Here is a 6,451-nt window from a genome sequence, read left to right as displayed (position 1 = left end):
GATAGGCAGGCCCCGCTCCCAATGAACGCGCCGGCAGGGGGACCGCCTTCTCCAGTTCTCCCCAATCAAAAGAGCGAACCTCAGTTCTTATTTACATAGCCGTCCGTGGGAAGGGTCTGCCTTGGGGGCTCCTCTGAATGCACTGGGTCCCGAGATTTCAAAGTCCACGCTCCCACTCAGCAAAATGAAGTCTTGTTGTAGGACCTATGAAGACAAATGGCAAAAGCTGTTACAACTAGAAGCGTTGGCCCTGGCTGGTCTGGGTCCACGGTTAAAGCGTCAGCCCATGAATGGAAGGGTCGCAGGTTCGATTCCCAGTCAAGGGCTTGTGCCTGGTTTGCGGGGTTGCTTCCCATCCCCCGTGAGGATTAACAATTAAGGAAGAGCCAGAAGAAGAGATACTCTATAAGTACAAAGAGCTTAAGAAGTAAATGTCCCTTGACACGGTGTGGCAGACGTCGCTGTGCCCCGTAAGCGGAGTTTCTCACATAATACAGCGTCCTAGCCAGGTAGAGCCTGCACTGGTGGACAACACTGGTCCTCAAGCGAAATCACAAACTCTCTACCGAATTCGGCCGGCCCAGTACTGGGCACGTTGCCTGTTCTTTAAACAAGCGCCTTGCTTCCTGCAAACCCAAAGGCTCCAGCTGATCACCCAACTGGCTCGAAGTGAAGCTTCCTATGGAGTTGTCCATCTGAACGTGAACTAGATCAGATGACTCTGGGTCCTTGGAGCTTTGGAGTGAAGGTGAGAAGAAGAAAAAGGAAAAGAAAGCGGGGGTGGGGGGTGGAGGGTGGGTATGTGTGTTCCTGGGAGGGAGAGCGCCTGTAGCAATATTTTAAATAGCAAAAAATTAGGGAAAATCCATATTCATAAAATAAGAAACTGCTTAAATAAACAATAAAATCTACAAGATTAAATACTACACTGGAGTGATTTAAATGAAATTAATAAAATTATTATCGTCATAGGATAAGTGAAACAATAATTAGGATGAAATTATGTAGATCATTTTTATATTTGATTGTTTCTTAGTGATTTGTAGAAATTTTAAGGTAATCTGCACATGTTAGTCCTTTGCCAATTAGACATATTACAATGATCTCTTAGTTATATTTTCACTCTCTTTATATTATACTAAGGAATAGAACTTCTTAATTCTAATGCAGGAGGAAAAAATTAGCTTTCCCTTTGTAATTTTTACACTTTTGTGTTTGTTTAAAAAATTGAAGAACAGATGGCTTCAATCTTATACAAACTCTTCCAAAGAATAGAAGAAAAATAAAACACTACTCCGCAATTTATGTTAGAAATTAGTACAACCTTGACACCAAAACCTTTTCTCGTGTTATAAAGGTAAAGTACAAACCGATATCACTCAAAACATGGATGGAAAAGCCAAATGATCCCCAGTAGGGGGCGTGGAAGGCAGCCGATCAATGATTCTCATCATTGATGTTTCTAACTCTCTCTCCCTCTCCCTTCCTCTCTGAAATGGGGGGATAAGGACACATATGTAATACCTTAATCAATAAATAAAGATATATATATATCAAAATGAACTTTTAAAAAAAAAGGAGCGAAGGATGAGCCCGAGGTTTAAATATATATAGTTAATTGATTTCAGAGAGGAAGAGAGAGGGAGAGAGTGATAGAAGCATCAATGATGAGAGAGAATCATTGATCAGCTGCCTCCTGCACACCCCCTGCTAGGGATCGAGCCTGCAACCCGGGTATGTGCCCTTGACCAGAATCAAACCCAGGACCCTTCAGTCCACAAGCTGATGATGTATCCACTGAGCCAAACCAGCTAGGGCAATACAAAAATATTTTTTAAAAATAAGTAAAAATAAAATCAGAAATATAAGATATATACTGTTAGGTAAAAATAGTAGATAAGAAAGGAGGAAAATAAGAATATAAAAATTGTCTTAACTCCCCAGCTAAGCAAACTCAGATGCACAATCTTTCTACTCCTATTTAAAACAATACAATAAAAGGGGGAAAAAGAAAAGTAATCAGTAAATGTTTTCATTTACAGAAAACGTTTTAAGCTATAAACTATTAGTGCATGCTGAAAGAGTTTAGCAAGGTTGCCAGGTACAAGGTCAATATAAAAAAGCTGTGGTACATTTATACCATGGAATACTATGCAGCTATAAAAAAGAAAGATCTCTTACCCTTTGAAACAGCATGGATGGAGTTGGAGATTATTTTGCTAAGCAAAATAAGTTAGAGAAAGACACGTATCACTCATATGTAGAATAGAATGAACAAAGTAAAGTGATGAACAAAATAGATTCAGAGACGTGAAAGCATGGAACAGACTGACAGATATCAGAGGGAAGGGAAGGGGTGGGGGGGTGGAAAGAGATTAACCGAAGAATTTATATGCATATATGCATAACCCATGGACACAGACAATAATGCAGTGAAAGGCTGGGTGGGGCGGGAGCCTGGTGGAGAGGGGCAAAGGGGAAAAGATGAGGAATATCTGTAATATTCTCAACAATAAAAATAAATAATAATAATAAGTTTCTTTCTATAAACAATAAGGGATTTTTAAAATACAACTTATAGTTTACTTACAATAACACACACACACACATATATATAGTAGTTGTGAGTAATTCTAATAAATTATGTACAATACACTTATGTTGATAATAGAAAACTTCATTTGGATAAAGGACAGACTTACCATGTTCATGAATAAGAAGACTCAATATACTAAAGATGTCAAATATCTACAAATTGATCATAGATTTTAACTTTTACACTGTTCTCTAAAAACACTATAGAAAAAATTATTGGGTTTTTTGTTTGTTTTTTAAAGTATGTCTTCATTGATTTTTTAGAGAGAGAGGAATAGAGAGATAGAAACATTGATGAAAGAGAAACATTGATCAGCTGCCTCCTGCACAACCTATTCTGGGGATTGAGCCTGCAACCCAGGCATGTGTCCTGACCAGGAATCGAACAGGCAGTCTCTTGGTTCATGGGTCAATGCTCAACCACTGAGCCACATTGGCCAGACGAAATTATTGTTTTTTAAAGTAAGAAGAATTATTATATTAAGTGCCTTTGTAACTTCTTCATCTGTATCCTAAAATATTATGCACTCCATCCAAGTGTAATTGATAATCAGAAAGGGAAATAGAGCCTTAGCCGGTTTGGCTCAGTGGATAGAACACTGACCGGCCTGCGGACTTAAAGGTACCAAGTTTGACTTTTTTAAAAATATTTTTTATTGATTTTTTTACAGAGAGTAAGGGAGAGGGATAGAGAGTTAGAAACATCGATGAGAGAGGAACATCGATCAGCTGCCTCCTGCACACTCCCTACTGGGGATGTGCCCACAACCAAGGTACATGCCCTTGACCGGAATCGAACCTGGGACCCTTGAGTCCGCAGGCTGATGCTCTAACCACTGAGCCAAACCGGTTAGGACCCAAGTTCGATTTTGGCCAAGGGCACATGCCCGGGTTGCAGGCTCGATCCTCACTGGGGGGCATGCAAGAGGCAGCCCATCAATGATTCTCTCTCATCATTGATGTTTCTCTCCCTCTCCCTTCCTCTCTGAAGTCAATAAAATATTTTTTTAAAAAGAAAGGGAAATGGAAGAGCACACATTCTCTATTGGTGTGGAGAGAATATTAAAGTCTGGTTATATTATGAGAAAAATGGGAAATAACTGTCAGGAGACATTAATAGTTATTGGGAGATTAATATGGAAAACTATAATAAACCACCTTATAAGTCTTTGTACTTTTTAAATTACTGCCACTCATCTACTTTTTCTTTTAATTCCTCATGGTCCTTTTATCCAATAAATGTTTATTGAATTTTGACTGCTATTTTCTAGGAGATAGAGATACAGAAATGAGTAAGACAAAACAATTCCTTGATATCATAGAACTTGAATTCTAATGGGGCAAGCTAATTAATTAATTAATTAACAGTGTAATATCAAATGATGGTAACTTTTATAAAGAAAATAAAGCAGGGCAATCTAACAGAGAATGACTGGGGGAAAGAGGTGTTCTTTAAACTGGATGATCACAAGAAATGCCTCTAGGACAGTGATGGCGAACCTTTTGAGCTCGGCGTGTCAGCATTTTGAGAAACCCTAACTTAACTCTGGTGCCATGTCACATATAGAAATTTTTTTATATTTGCAACCATAGTAAAACAAAGATTTATATTTTTGATATTTATTTTGTATATTTAAATGCCATTTAACAAAGAAAAATCAACCAAAAAAATGAGTTCACGTGTCACCTCTGACACGCGTGTCATAGGTTCGCCGTCACTGCTCTAGGAGGTGCCATTTGAGCTGAAATCTGGTAACAATAAAGACACCAAGTGGCTGGGAGTTAAAAGCAGATAGAACAGCTAAGAAAAATGTCCTTAAGTGGGTGGAACTGTGAGCAAGGCAGGGAGTGAGAGGAGATAAGACCTTCATGGCAAGGTAATTATCACGTAGAGTAATGGTTCTCAAACTGTGGTCCATAGACCTGTTGGGTGAGGGCCCAAGACATTTTAAGGGGTCAGCAAAGTCAAACTATTTTCATAAGAATACTAAAATGTTATTTGCCTTTTCCTCTTTGTTGACATTCGTGTTCACAATTGAAAAGCAATGGTGGGGTAAAACTATTACAACCTCAGCCACAAATCAAGGCAGTGGTGCCCAACTATTCTAGTAGTTATATTCTTCACCCACCACATATCATTTGTAGGATGTTTGAGTTGGAGTCCAGGAAGAGATCAGGATTCATGATATAAAAGTAAGTTCAATCACCATATAGAGATTATATAAAGCCATTATATGTGAAGTCTCCTAGGAAAAAAGTGTAGACAGAGATGAGTAAGCAGAATAAACGTCCCTCCCTACCCCCACAAATATACTGCTTTAATATGATGATTATTTTGAGCTGCAGGCACTAGAACAACCACAAATGCAGGGAGAGGCTTTCTCTGAACTCCTCATATTTGCCTAAAAAAACTAGATCTCCCAGGGAGTTTCATTAACCAGGGAAAATTAACTCTTATCAGGGGAGAGGAGACTGGAAGTTGACACCACACCCAGATAAACTTTGTCACAGCTATAACACCTCCCATCTGTTCTTCTAAGAACCCATTTATCTTTCATAAAAATAATTTACTCTTCCCTAAGTGGTACACACTTCCCCTCCTCTTCCTGTTGAGATGGTATTTAACCCTGAATTCTAAGCCACCTCTTTATCTGGGTATCTCCCTTGTCTACGTAAGGTATCCATGTTAATAAACTTCTGTTTATTTTTCTCTGTTAATCTGTCTTTTATGACAGGCGTCTCAGCCTAGAACTCAGAGGGGAGAGGGGAAATTATTGCAGACCCTTCAGAAGCGTAACCACCCTCCAGGGCCCATGATCTTGTGAACTCTCCTGTCTTCCAACCCTAGAGATTTCCCTGCCTTGCTTTCTCCCACCTTCATGTCATCTTCGGTACCTTCCCTCCTTAATTCCAAATGTATAAAAAAAACAAACTACCAACTGTCATTCTGGGAAGAATTTTTGAGATCTTGTGTCCAGCATGCTGTCCGTTTAGCTCAACTAAACTCTTATAAAAATTCTCCACAGGTTTTGACATTGTTACGTTGACAATCTTCATCTGAGAACCTTTTGTAGAAACCTTTCAACTGGAGGAAAATTTGAAACTTAGTTTTCAACTGCTGTCATCTCTTCCTCCCTTCTTAAAGTTAAACTCAAAAGCACTAAACTCTAAAACTATTTTGTTATTCCCACCCTTCTTCTCTCAAGATCAAGTGCATAACCGGTTTTGTTTTGAAGTCTCCAGTTTTTCCTACGTGAGCCATGCAGAAAGTCCCCAGACAGAAGCACCTTGCACCCCCAGTGGCAGCTGTACAGCATGAGACACAGGGAAACTGACACCAGAAACTTCTGGATTTGACTTCCTGCTTTTTCTCCTGACAGAATTCAAACCTCTTGCATCACTGTTATCCCTGCTAGTTTCATGTTTGTTACAATTCAACCTTGTAGCTTTCTCTCTAAATTTTTGTTGGGTTCACAACTTCAGTATAGTTCATCTTTCCTGATGAATTTACAGCTCTGTACTTTGTTTTTGTTGCCTTTTATTCACTTCTGCTTTTCTGGCAGATGCCTTAATTTAAATCCTCTTGATTTTTATTTCACAGGGTTGTTGTGGGTGCAACCTGTGAATGGGCTTGGCTCTTCCCCCCACGATTTTACATCCTTACTTATTAGGGTATTTCCATCATGCCTATATCTCTGAGAGTTTAAAAGCTTATAAAGACGTTTGAGGCCTGAAAAAAAGTCTTGGCTCCAAAATACAAAACGATAACTACAAAGTCAATTTTTAAAAGAAAAGTGATATGTGTGGAACGTAGTTCCATTTAATACATTTCATATAATGTGTCTTTAGGCAGTTT

Source organism: Myotis davidii, unplaced genomic scaffold, assembly GCF_000327345.1.
Source record: "Myotis davidii unplaced genomic scaffold, ASM32734v1 scaffold205, whole genome shotgun sequence".
NCBI lineage: Eukaryota > Metazoa > Chordata > Mammalia > Chiroptera > Vespertilionidae > Myotis > Myotis davidii.
This window is presented reverse-complemented; position numbering follows the sequence as displayed.